The 14,664-nt window shown below is 29.4% G+C and overlaps 1 protein-coding gene and 2 long non-coding RNA genes across 12 annotated transcripts in view; 1 reads left to right on the top strand and 2 right to left on the bottom strand.

Moving 5' to 3' along the window:
• Positions 1 to 14,664, bottom strand: part of LOC100863451 (uncharacterized) — a 93,429-nt gene that overhangs the window by 30,454 nt on the left and 48,311 nt on the right. The gene's annotated exons all lie outside the window — the stretch shown is intronic.
• On the top strand, positions 5,818 to 11,547 carry LOC105735398 (uncharacterized). 3 transcript variants are annotated; one of them, XR_015293427.1, is made up of 4 exons: positions 5,818 to 6,085; positions 7,636 to 8,035; positions 8,251 to 8,397; positions 8,703 to 10,281. It is a non-coding gene; the product is annotated as an uncharacterized LOC105735398 (long non-coding RNA). The 3 variants fall into 3 exon arrangements; XR_015293426.1 differs by having other exon boundaries at positions 5,819 to 6,085; positions 8,251 to 8,358; positions 8,703 to 11,547; XR_004224847.2 differs by lacking the exon at positions 8,703 to 10,281 and having other exon boundaries at positions 5,820 to 6,085; positions 8,251 to 8,632.
• On the bottom strand, positions 12,392 to 14,444 carry LOC147656931 (uncharacterized). Its single transcript, XR_015293436.1, has 3 exons — positions 14,332 to 14,444; positions 13,886 to 14,243; positions 12,392 to 13,077 (listed from the first exon to the last, which is right to left on the bottom strand). It is a non-coding gene; the product is annotated as an uncharacterized LOC147656931 (long non-coding RNA).

Genomic DNA, 14,664 nt, shown 5'->3' with positions numbered 1-14,664 from the left:
GATTAAAATAATTAAAATTGTAATTACATATATTACAAATAGTTAACAAAAATTCCTTATTAAATAAAATAAAAAAATTTTTTGATTTAAGTCTATTAAATAGTAAATTCGAAGTATATTGCTGCGTGTCATAAGTAAATATATAGTACATCAATTTAGTTTCCTATACTGAGATCGTACACGCGTCGGATTCCCGCGCAAAGGGGCGTGTTTAACTCAATTTTCACGTCGAAGGGGCACGCTTCGATTCAAACGCGACCTTCTTCAATTTATGGCTCGTTGTAGTCTCCCACAGGGCGAGGGGAATTTCCGCCATGGCCTTGGCTCAATTTCCGCTGAAGCTGCACCCTAAATTTCAGATAACGCCACAACTTGTCCCCCGCGAATTCTGTCCACCATAGAAATCACACGAATTTTTTTTTTTTTTTTTTACATGAGATATGTATGTACCTCTTGAAATTAAATGTAAAGAAGATAAGTTTTAAATAACATCTATCGTATAACAAAATCGTAAATCAGATTTAAATTTTAATAAAAATTTATTCTCCATAGAAGATAATTCTCCAAAATTACATTACAACGCTTAAAAATCAAATTTCTATATCTTTTATCATATCTATTTAAATTCAAGATAATTACGTGATTGGTTTAGATTATCACGTGACAATTATGGATTAATTATTCAAGAAACATATACTACGATAATATCCATCGCGTAATCGATGTATCTATTATTTTATGAAAGTAAAAAATTAAAGCCGTGTTTTTATTCTTGTGCGTTCTCGACTCGTGTCACAATTATAATTTCGTTTACGCTCTCGGCGATTTCGTGTCTACCTAACCTATAATAGGGACGACGCCGCGCATTTAACTTATCACGTTCTACTATCTACCGGTGGCATACGCCTCGGTTAGAGCTTTTCGCCCCTCCAGGCAAGCCTATATGCGTGCACCCGAAACATACAGAGATGGGAAAGACCCTTAAATCAGCCGGTGGCCTGCCTCCGGCAATAGAATTTAGGCTGAAGTGTTATCGCGAGACCGTAGAGGTGAGACTGGACCGGAGATAAGACCAACGCTCGTACACGACGAATTAACGGCGTGTAGGAGTGGGGGGAATCCACGTTGGACACGTGGATAAATTGATGAAGTGAGGGTATGAGGTAAAGCGATGAGGGAGAGAGATTTTTGAGAGGAGTTTAAGGAAGAAGTTAAAAAAGTTTAGAAGTTATCGGAGGGAAATGATTTGATGGTTTTAAAGATGTGATCTATATTAGTTATTTTATGGTAGTGGGGTGAGAAGAACGTTTTCTTTGAACGAGAAAAAAACCATGAATATACGAGTGTAGAAGTATAAAGTAAATCGAGCATTCTTGAGAAAGATGAAGTACTTTTAATAAGTAGGATTACATAAGTAACATAAAAGTATCAAATTTATTAGGGAAAGGAGGAAACTGCTCTTTAATCATTTTTGAGACGATGTTTATCATATTTTGAGAAAAGCTGGTAATAAAATGATTATATAAGGTAAATTTTGGAAAAATATATAATGTTCTTCTTTATTATACCAATTTCATTTTTTAATACAAATTCTGTTAAATCTATAAGCTTTTCTACAAAATATCTTTAAAAGACCACGTATAATCAAATAGTTCAGAGTTTAGAATCGATCGATTATACGATCGAATGAATTTATTCACGATTAATTGATCTCTTCTCTAGAATTCTGTATTCTAACACGTAAAATTCACTTTTGATGTGGCCAGCTTGTCTCTTTTCTCATTGTCTTTCCCTTTTCGATCATTGAAAAAACAGCTGCTTACGAGTGGATGTCTAAAACACGAGCTACACGCCTTATATATAACGGAAGTGGTTCGACGACTCGATCGATCAATGCAGGAAAAAGGAAAGAGAAAAATAGATATATGTATAGCTAGTTTTATGGCACGGCGTGCAGATGGAGCCTTGGAATCTGCAAACCATAAAGACGACGGCTAACTTCAATTTACGATGAGAAAAGGGGCACAGCCGACGCGGATCGTAAATCATTCGCTTCTCGATACTGCGGCCCGTTCACGAATCTGTAATCTTCTTTCGATTGATACAATGATCTTAAATTAAAGGCTTTGCAAAGCAGAGAAATTTAAGAAAAATGAACCATGATGATTTTTTTCCACCGAAGCTTTTTTTTTTTTATAAAACTATTTTGTAAACGTAGCAATTTTGTATAAATAGGAACGATATATAAATTGTTCATATTTCTCATATTATATGCATAATTATAATTTAATTATTTCTTATATTTGACCGAAGATTTTGCTCAAAATTATAAGATAGAATGTGTAACGAAAAATAATAAATTATATGATTAATGGTTTATATAATTTTTTAAATCTTTGGAATTAAAAAAAAAAAGCATGAATTTAGAGTTTGACTCATCGATATGTTCTATTATATTACGATCCGTCATTATTAAAATCCACAGGATGAAAAGAAAGATCTGCGAAACAAAAGAAGAGAGGAAAGATGACAATAAATCCAGATTTAATAGAGAGTGCTCGTGTGAACTTCTTTCTATATATATATTGTTCGTAGTCCGGTAACTCCAAGACCTGACGTCGGCATATTGCATTATCGCTCAACTTATGGGATCCCATATTCAATATGATATTGCAAGGGCCGAGAAAGAGGCCAGGGGGATCGCGCGAGAATCCATATTTCAAAAATAAGGAGAGTTTGGCCGGTACAATGATCCAGATTCGTATTTTACGCAAGATGACACGAAATATAAAAAATGAAAGAAGGTTAAAAGAATGCAAAGAATGCTTTGAGAAAGGAATAAATTATATTATTGTATTTGAAATAATGATTAAGATATGCTAGAAAAATCTAAGTTTTAAAATTTCTAAATAATTTAAAAATAAGATAATATAAGCTATAAAAGAACTCATTACTTATTTAAATAATATATGTATTTTTATCTTTATAAAGTAAATTATTAAATTTAATATTTTTGAAGTTTTAGATTATTTCTTCTTTTAATATGTTAAGATTGTCTGAATGATCTAACAATTGATTTATGTAATTATTAGAAATTCTATTATTAGTAATTATAAATATTAATAATTATTATTGAATATTATATCATAAAAGTGTTAAAATTTTTCTCTCAATATCCAGATCATGTCTATTTTATACGTTCCCCATGGAAAACAAAATTTCAGAAAATTTATCGAATTAGTCCATTCTCAAAATAACTCTCATCGTTTTTTATTACTCGAATATCACCTCCTCCTCCATTTACCAATGGACAAAGCAATTAACAATATCCATGTAACCATTTATTTAACGTAAAGGATATCTTGAAATCTAGTTTCACAAATATAATTATTATTCATAGCTATAATAATAATAAAATGTTTTTTGAGAATTCAAAATTTAAGAATAAAATTTGTTTAATTAGAATTCCAATTTAAAGAATAATTAAAAACTAAATTAAAAAAATTATTAAATATATGTACACATAATACATATTATATTTATACACATGTAATATATCAAATATTAATATTTTCTTGTTTACTTGAACCAGCCATCACAAATTTCCCCTACAATTTCACAACTCACCATCACCTTTCCCCAATCACAAATCAGGCCCTCAAACAATACAATACCCTAACCATCTCCCATTCCTCTTCATCCATGAAACATCTGAAACCCTCAACAAGAAGAAACCAACAGCAGAGTTTTTCCACGTTCTATCATTACCCAAAGTGTTCATTCCACAAAGACATCCACTTCCCCTTCTCAAAGACACGAGGGACTAAGGGGTATGCGGTTTACGGGGGGTCCTCTCGCGCTTATGGTCAACGCGCTTGCTATAATAAAACTATTCCTTGCTGCAACTCGCAAGGCGCAGAGGCAAGTGTGCTAGAAGGAATGGAAACAGAGAAGGCGGATCCCACGGGATATAAATGCCGGCAGGGTGTTTCTTTGGACCGTGGCCGGCTTCGTAGATTCAATCACGACCCTTCCTATACCGACCGACCTCACACGGCTCGAATACCAAACAGACCTTTCGTCTATGGTATTAGAGCGTCCCGGCGTCTTTGATCGTGACACGAATTCTCTTCAGAATTCACCTTTCTTCGGTTCTACGCTCCCTACGTACCGGTAACACGCCTGCTTCTAACCTATATAGTCTACCGGTGAGGAGTGGGGATAGCGTTTCAAGCAAAACTTGATGAAAGACGCCATTATGGTCGACAACTAGCAGCAAGAAACGATAACGCAATAATCGTAAAGAGATAGTAGTAGAATGGGAGAGTGTATTGAAGATATAAAATTAAGTTACGGCCAGCTATTCAGGATTAACGATTTCGCCGCAATCTTTATTCGATGGTATTTTTAGAATTATTTATCCTGAGCCTCGTTCCCGCGTTTTCGCTTTAGTGTTTGATCTCTTGCCGCGGCGACAGAGGGAGCCATATGGATCTTCGACAAATCAAAGAAGATATTAACTATGAAAATGTAGCTTTGAACTATTCCGAAAATAAATTTTCAATATCTGTTTGCATTGTAATTTTTAATTCAGTTCCATGATAATATTTTTTTGATTTTATATCGATTCTGAATTGATTTTGAAATCAATTCTTTGTATCGATTTTTCTGTAATTGATATTATTATTTAGTACAAATTAGTGTGTGTGTGTGTGTGTGTGTGTGTGTGTGTATTTTACAAAATCATTAAAAAAAAGAAAAAAGAGAAATATTTATATATATTCTTATATATATTCTTTTTTACAAATATTTCGAAAATTAAAATTGATCACTGATTATATGTATGATAAAAAATTATTCAAAATGTTAATTTCTATAATATATTTCAAAATCATTGAAATAACTTCTTTGCAATTTCTTCAAAATTATTATAAAAAGAATGCGAAATAATAAAGATGCAAATTTAAACAAATGCATTTTAATTAAACCTGACAAACTTCATTATTTTCAATATATAATCTATATTCTAAAAATTAATATTACTGTTTCGTTAAATGCATCCCTATTCTTCATCATAATGTAAGTTCCCCCTTTCTTTGTTCTATCAAGTCTCGTGGTAACTATCGTCTTGAAATCAAGCTTTCATTTCTGAATCGAGCTTCATTGTGGTCGACATTGTTTCCATCAGACAAATATCTCAGACAAATAGAAAGCGGATCTTTGTTCTCGGAAGCCTAGAAAGCCAACTACCCGCGGTACAATCTGCACCTGCAGCCCGGCAACCCAACGTACATGGTTGTCGACTGGTACGATTGGTTGCTGACATTAAGTTGTGCCGAGAAATAGGAGTATATATACAGTATATATATATATATATATACAGCAAGCTACTATTACAATGTACAAGATGATTCAAAATATATGTTTACTTGAAAAATTATAATATTAATTTTAAAAATTTATATTTATATTTATGTATTTTACTAATTATTAATTTTTAAATCTTTTCTTAGATTCGTTTTTATCATTTTGTGATAAACTCATAATAATTTTCAAGATAAAATTAGATTTCCTTACAATAATGAAAAAGTAATAAAATTATAAATGATAAAATAAAATATTCACAATTTTATTCAAATATAATTTTAGAAAATTCAAAAATCCCTAGCAATTATCAACAATTCCCTATATCATGATTTAAGAATAAATCACGATGCTACACAGATTTTTCGGAAACTATTTTCCCTTCTAAATGATTCAAACTTTTCCATCAAAATTCCATCGTCTAACCTATAAAAACCCAATATCACTGAAAACTACGAAAAGTCACTAAGCCTAACGGTGAACCAACTCGTCCCTGTAGAATCGTTTTATTGCCGGATCGCGACGTGTTTCCTGGCTTGGATCGTCTCGTCCGATCATTTTTCTCAAGTAGACGTCCCCTTGGAAGCATCGTCCACGATCATCCCCTTGTCCCCTTGGCCAAGTACTTGGTATTCAGACGACGACGTGCCATCGAAACTCGAGCGGCCTCTGCAAAAGCGAATCTTCGACATGGCTTCGGGAAAATTGTTCATCTTGTTCGGTTTGTACTTCTCTGACTTTATCTTTCTCATTCTCTTTACATTGAAAGAAAAGTATAAGTGAGAAAAAAAAAGAATGAAAGTGTACGACAAAATCGATTCTTCTGTTATGCTGTTCGTCTTCTTTACATAAATTTTCTTTCTTTTTTTTCTGTATTTTCTTATGTTAATAGTAGAAATATATTTCCAATAAATATAATTATATTTATTATTAAATAAATATAATTTTCTTGATGTTAAGAATTGATTTTATGAAGGGTAAGTAAAAGTTTGAGGTTAGTTTCGTGTGAAATTATTCTCTATTACAGTAGGATGGAAATTTTGATAAAAACTTTAATATACAAATATTAGTTATTAAAAGATTATATGAACCAATAAAAAAAACCAACATCAAAGATCAATTATATTCATATTCATTTAACAAACACAAATATCAATATCGACTTTTATTCTAAGTGTAATCGTATAATTCATATCACTCACTTTTTTCAATCTTTATATTTTATACCTAATACTTTATATACCTAAAATCCTTATAAACCATTCTAAAATGTTATACAAAATAAAATATTTTCAAATTCATATTAATTCATTATGAGAATTACCATATTCCCTTTGTTTCTCAGCCTCTTAATTTAAGACAAAATTAATATTAAGCGTAACTGCTAGAGTAGAATGACTCTTAGGACCAGAGTAAAACACATTATATCAAACGGGGCAAAATACGTCCAACATGCGCAAATGAGACATTAGTTTGCCATACGAAGGATTATGGCCACGCTTTATCTTCCCGTTAATCCTGATTTAGAGGTTCTGCTGCGTATGCCACCTAACCTATTCGTCAGGAATTAAGATGCTGGAAACACGAGTTGCTTTGTCGTTTTGACATAGCTTATGTCAAAGTTAGACATTAACTTTTGATATTTCTTTCTTATTTATATTTCCTATCCAGTTGATGATTGATGATGAAAAAAACAAGTAAAATAGACATTATATATTATATTGGATATGATAAGTCTTTGAATATGAAAAATTTCTGTATGGTTGAAATTTTTTTATGTAGATTATGTAAGTAGTAATGTAGCTATAATAGATAATGATTTTAATCTAATTTTTAGATTAAAAATTGATAGTTTGATAAGTAATGTAACTACACATATTATATGTTATTAAAAATGTAAACAAATAAATATAGAGTAATAAGAATATCAAAATGTTTTAAAAATGATGAAAAATAGATTATATGTAAAATATAAAAGAAATTTTAATATTTATAAATATAATTCTCTTTATTAAGATTATGAGGTTAATGTATAAAATGTATTTCTAAAAAAGATTTTAAATCTGGTCTATAATTATTGGCTTAAATATTCTTTTTTCCTAAAGTCACGAATCTTCAAATTACAAAGATCTAAAATTAAGATCTAAGATCTTTAAGATCTAAGATCTAAAATTAAACTCACACTTCTCATTTATTCATAAATAACAAATCTCTTTAATTTATTTTACTTCAAATCCAATTTCTCAATTTTATTATTTCTCCCTTCTGTAGCAAGCTGATGCAAATCTATAAGAGCTTTTGCAATAACTTCCTGAGACATAGATGCATTTCATACGGCGAGGATGTTGACACAAAGTGATAGAAAGGATGTTTGCTAGACTCGAAGGGTTAGCCAAGTTGATAAGGGTAAAGTAATTGATACTGACGCTAAAACGTCTGACCGTGAAGTACGTACAAACGGAACATCCGGCGGAATTATAGGATTATATTAATACGCTCGTTTTACCGGGCCATGGCTGTTATTTGCAGTTACCTTCTTCGATTACCCTGCGTGTAAATTCATTCATTAGGGATTTGTGGATCTTTGAAGACTATTAGAGGGTGGCCAATCTAAATTGGCTAAACTATAAAATGAATTTTAATTAAATTATTGATACAATTAGTAATCCAAGTAAGTTCTCTTAATTTTTAATGGAATTGTCTTCTCATTTGATCAACATAAATTGATCAAAATATCATTTTTAATTTTATTACAATTTAAAATGTAATTGAATGATATTTATAAATTTTCAATTGTTCTAAATAAAAATACTTTATAATATTTTAAATGTTTTAATTATAATAAGTCAAAGTTTTTAGGAAAATGTAAATGTAATTATTTTTCAGGAATTCAGAAGGGTGTCACTAAGTCTAACAAGTGTAAATGACGGCTGAATACGACCGTGTGCACGCGAACAAAAGAGTGAATTTTTAAGGGTGAACAAAGCATTTAAAGTGAGCATATTTAACGAGACTGGAGAAATTATTCATTATGTAATTATCTTGAGAATCATTACAAAAAATATTTAAATATACATTACAAATCGACCTAACTCAAAATTATTCTAATTTATAATTAGATTTTAAAAAAATTTAATAGAATAAAAACAATATAAATAAACAGATATTAGATAATTTCCAAGATATATTACATATACATCTGATTTTAAAAAATAAAAATTGAATCATTAAGTTAAAATTAATATAAAAACAAATTTTAGTCTCAAAATTACTTTCATTACTATTCTTATTACTCTTATAACAAACAAATACTAATCATGCATTAAACTCTCTTTTAGGAAACTCCAACTCTAAATATTAACTAAAAAAATACTTTCAAAAAAATACGTGATATCAAAGTCTCCCATCATGAGAATTTATACATCCAGAATGGAAGAAAAATTACCTGATATTCGCGAATCCTATTCGATAGTGCTGTACATTGATCATATGCCACCTGACGCGTTCGCCAGTATAAAATTGCGTGTGAGATAAACGTCTCATTCTTCCACGATTCACGATACTTGAAACGTTTAAAATATTCCAACTTTATTCCATACAATGGGATAGTGGAAAACACTGTACAAGTAAATGATTCCATGATCGCCGCTACGCGGCGAATTATCGTTCACATCCTTTCCCCGAGACGTAAATCCCAATATCGAGTCAAGGCAGGCTTGCAGGATCTTCTCTCCTTTCTTACTAATTTTATTCCTTTCGTCGAGAAGTGTTTAGATTTGAAACGAGGTTGAAATGAATATTCTCTTGTAGAAGAGTATAATTATTTTAATAAGTATCCACAAAATATTGCACTATGCTTTTAATTGGTAATTTATTTTTGTTAATAATATAAGAAATATATATATTTATATATAATTAATATTTGAAAAATGGATAAAAAACAAGAATAATTAGTCAAACTTTAATGAAAAGAATTTGAGAATATTGTTATTCCTATTTTTAATAATTAAACATAATTTCTCTCTCATATCATGGATATAATTATACTTATTTCTTTAGATAAATAAATTTTCAAATTATTCATTATTCAGATCATTCAAATGTTCAATTTTGTTTTGCTCATGCACTCAAATCTAAGTATTCATAAATAACACTTATTTTCCCACCGAAATGGTATAATTTCAATTAATCGTATCAACTCGTTTCTCCAAACATTAAAATTCAAAATATAGAATCATCCTCGTTTCAACAACAATTCAAATTAATTTCTCCACCGCAATATTTTCTCGTATACTCGAGTTTCGTTTATTGAGAAATTCAACAGACGAAATCTCCGAAACATTCTCACCATCCTCGCCCACTGTACATCATTCATGAACACCCCCCTCATCCTTGAACGCGAAAACCATAAGCACGATTAAAGCAAAAAAATGGCAAACAACACAACAAGGATGTTCGAATTATTTCGTTAGCACGAGGCACGAGGATCAGGCGAACGGGTGAGCGTCGTGCGAAACACTAGCTAAGGACATTGTATAGCGGGGTGCCTGAGTATGGGGGCGCGCCCCTTCGCGCACAGGGCCCCCTCAAGCGGCGTGCATCAGACTACATTCGATACGTTGTCCACAAGGGGTTCCCCCGTCGACCCATCGTGGCCCTATGACTAATAAGAAGCCTGGCAGACACTGTCACACGAGTCCAAGTATCCCGTGTTAAACGATGCAAAGCTTTGTGGCTTCGGGAGGTTGATCGAGGATGTGCAAGGGTGAATCAATAAATAAGTTACGACCCTATTCTAATTTTTTTACCAACACATCATCTTATTCTTTTTTGGTAATTATTTAGAGAAGTTTTTCTGCGATTTGTTCCTCTTGATTTTAAAATATGTCAAAAATATGTTGTTATCAATATTTTGAATAATTTTTTTTTTCTATAGATATATAAAGGCAAAAAATTCTTACATTAAGAGATTCTTCTTAAATTTTGATTTTTCAGAAAGTGAAATCGGTCCCCAATGTTTAAATATTTTTATAAATTTTGGATACAATTTTTCATTGCATATTCAATTCATTAGGAATAAAGAAATTAAAATCTTTTTTATTTTTAATGAAATTCTATCAGTTATCTCATCGATCAATAATATAGTTACAATTCTATCACAGACTGCATCGAACATGTATCTATTATACTTCTTAATTTTCATGTTTCTTATTTTTTAAGAATAAATTAAAACTGAAAATAGAAAAAAGAAAGACGAACATCGTACCAGAATTTTTTTTTTTTCTTCAATCCTTCATATTCCCCGATCGTTTTTCATCGATGCGGAATCTCGGTCTACAACCTCCTCATCCACAATACTCATCCCTATCGTTTCAGAGACAATCTCTCTCGTCTCGAATCGAATCGCAAGTATCTATCGTTCGATGTCGTTCTCTCCTGAGTGTCGTTACCCAAACCGAGTACGCAACACGAATTTCGATTACCGTTTTGCATATACCGGATCGCGACACATGGGACACTTTCTTGTTCAGGAGAAAATTTGATGTACACGTTCCAGCCCCTTGTTCGATGGTTTCGGGTGAAGATGATGTACATTTCGCATCTGGCGTGCATTTTTGATAAAAATATGATCGTACCTCATATACGTGAAATATATTGTCTTTTCAAGGGGACCAAAAAGAAAAAAGAGAACGGAAAAGTTGATGTAGAAAAATATCGAGTTATTTATTTATTAAGTTACAAGCAATTCAAGCTTGTATCGAATAATGAAACGAAACGACAGCGTGACAGAGATAGATTTTATTTGATTCTATTTTTCTAACCTCTCTTTTCATCTAAATTTCAATTGTTTGTGTGTAATAAATAAGTGTTGGCCATTTATTATTTATTATGTTATTTTTGTATATCAACTTTTGTTTTTGTTAGTTTTGTTTAGCTTTAAGAATCGATCCTAGAAAGATATTTCACGAATATATATATCAGGAAGAAACTTAATTAACAATGAAATATAATTAAAGTATATAATTGATTAATTAGATCAAAGTAAGTAATTAGAAAAATTAATACGTAATACATTTTATTATATTTGATACGAGAAATTGTATTGTAATAAATTATAGAATAAAATTTCAAGTAATTTTTAATATTTGTGAAAATATAAATAAAAGCAATAATATTATATAATTAATATAATACATATTTTTTTTATTTATTGAACATTTAATTTTTTTACTTTGAAAAAATATTTAATAAAAAATTTTAATTATCTTTGCCCATTTACCTATTCGTTTTCATTATTGATAATGAACTTATGTTAAAATTTCAATATAATAATTTTATTAGGTTTTTCATCTTTTCTTTTTCCATTTTAAAAATTAAGGAAGAGATCGAGAAAGGCGAGAAATTCGATTGACTAAACAAATGCTTAGATAAATCAATAACCGACTTTTTTTTCGAGGTCTGAACCCACAAAAATTGTCCCCGTAATTCTGCCCACCAATGTCGAAATACACGCGATGTTATCGAGGAGAACGGACGAGCGTTTTACCGGTGGTAATCAGATAACACTTGCAAACAACGAAAGAAAAAAGATCGTGCTAAATCAGCAACTTCCTGCTTTCATTCGTGTTAAAAGCTTTCATTATATTTTATACATTTTATGCAAAGCTTGTATAATTAATATTAATCGATTTAATAAAAGAATATATATATATAATATTTTTTGAATATGAATTTGAAATTGATGAATATAAATATTAAATTGGACTTCCCTTATAAATTTCTTATTCTCTTTTATATTTTTTCATATATTTTTTCTTTTCGTTTTAAATTAAACAGAATCAATCATATTAGAAAAATTATATTATTTGTATGATGATTTAATAGGCATGAATTATATATAAAAATTATTTTAATAATTTAATGTAATTAAAGAAAAAAAGAAAAGATTAGGAATATCACAAAACAACTTTGTAAGAAAATTAAATTTTTATATTTTAGTTCATTAAATGAATAAGCATGCAATAAATTTATTTGTATTATTTATAAAATAAAGTGCATATTTTAATTAGACATAAAAAAATGAAAATATAATTTTACAATTATTTAATTTTGCAAAACATGAAAATAATGAGAATGAATGTTATATTTCTCTTTTATCCTTCATCTTATAAAATTTATAAAATGATTAATATTACAAATAAAAAATATATATTATGAAATATGAATTATTGTTTATAAATAAAAATAATCTAAATTATATATTAGTTGTTTGTTTTTTTAATTTTTTTCAAAGAATAGACCATATTATTGAATAAACTAAACCAAATTATACAAATCATACAAATCATTTCACACAACTAAAAATCTATTAAATAATTTCATGATAATTATAAGCAAGAAAGCTATTATTAAAGAGAAGGATTGAAAATTACCTGGATTCTTTTTTATCAATACGATCCTACCAAAATCGTAAAACTTTTCTTTTTTATTTTTTTTCTTCTTGCCAACGAATGTGTTATCTGTGCGCATTAAATGCGAGGATTATTGTTCTTATCATTTGATTGTATAGTAAACGGTAGGGAAGATAAACACACACAGAAGAAATTCGTTCCCACTGTGGTGATACATGTACCATGTGTGCACGCGACATCCCCCCACGCACTTTTACAACCCTTGAAACGGTTAAGGCGGTATTTTCACCGCGTGCACCGCCTGCAACACGAATACGTTTACAATTTAAGATTATGAACATCAAGTTTTGACAAAAAGAATGAATAAAAGGAAGTGGAAGAGGAGTGAATACATATTTAGATAAATAATAAATGAAAGAGTAGTTACTAGATAAAATCATAATGAAATAAATTAAAGAAATGAAATTGTAGATAAATTAATAAGGAAAGTTAATGAGAGTAAATAGAAAGAAATCATTAAATCATTAATAAAGTAAATAAATAACTAGATGAATAAAATAGAAAAAATGAATCTAAATGGATATATAAATCAATAGTAAATAAGTGTAATAACAAATAAGAAAATAAATACTGTATAAATAAGCTAAAAACAAATAATTATATATAATAAAATGACTAAACAATCTTTGAATAAAAGAATGATTGGATAAATAATGAATGAATATATGTCTATATAAATGAATATAATATTATGCAAATTAATTGAATGAGCCATCACTGAATGAATGAAAATATAGATACAAATAAGTCAATCATGATATTAAACAGTATAAAAAAAATATGAGAAGAAAAAGAAGTAAGAGAAAGAATGTAACAAAAAAATTATTTCTTATAAATAAAGACGTGAAAATAGAATATTGATTGTAAAAGTTTAACAAATTCAGAAAAGTGATAGAGAATATTAAAAACGTGATGGAAATGCGATTATCAGAGAAACAAAGAAAAAATATAAGGAAGAAGTAATAAGGATTCGAATGTGATGGTCGCAGATGATTCAACGCGTCACGTTGAAATGAGTAGACAGAAGAAAAATCATATCAAATATTTACTCTGATGTGCAAAGATGTCATAGAAGAAAATCGAGAAATCAAGAGAAACTGGCCAGTGACAACGAAATCTGACGGGGAATCGTAATCCTACGAGTACATGTCCCTCTCGTTTTTCTTTATGCCTCGTGGCAGATTTTTCTGACGGAGAAATAGAGACATTTCCGTACAAGTAGAATAGATTTATTATCCGATTCCATATTATTTTTATATAGAATGTATTTAAATAATAAAAATTTAAAATAATACAGTTTATCTCACAATATATCTTCTAATTATTTCTTAATTTTCAACATTTTCTTTTAATTGTTCGTAAAAACATTGAATTGTCAAACGTTTTATTAATTTAAGGTTATAATCTCTGGAAATAGAGATTACACAAAATATTAAACGAAGCTAATACTAAAAAAAAAACTTTATAGCTTAACTTTCTTCACTATAATACTAACTTTAGTATTAGTACAATAATAAGTCAAGTATTCTCTTCTTTACTTTGGTTGACTTCAGTAAACACCTTCGACATCTACACCATTCACGGTAAATTCCCTCAATAAGTATATAATTTTTTAGTCTTATCGTCTATTAAAATTGCAAGTTTATATCTTTTTTTACTTTTCCTTTCAAATTAAAAATATAAAAAATTAAAAAAAAATCTTTGAAAAATCTCTCAATAAATAAAATTAATTTCATTGAATTAACTATATATTGAAATTAATTATTATCTTTAATAACAATGATTCACAGTTCGTAGTTATTAATCAGCACTATAATAAAAAAAAAAT

This window comes from Apis florea, unplaced genomic scaffold (assembly GCF_048593485.1).
Source record: "Apis florea isolate Af1SG1 unplaced genomic scaffold, ASM4859348v1 contig_3493_pilon, whole genome shotgun sequence".
Lineage (NCBI taxonomy): Eukaryota > Metazoa > Arthropoda > Insecta > Hymenoptera > Apidae > Apis > Apis florea.
Note: the sequence above shows the minus strand (reverse complement) of the source record. Positions and strands in the feature narration are given on the sequence as shown.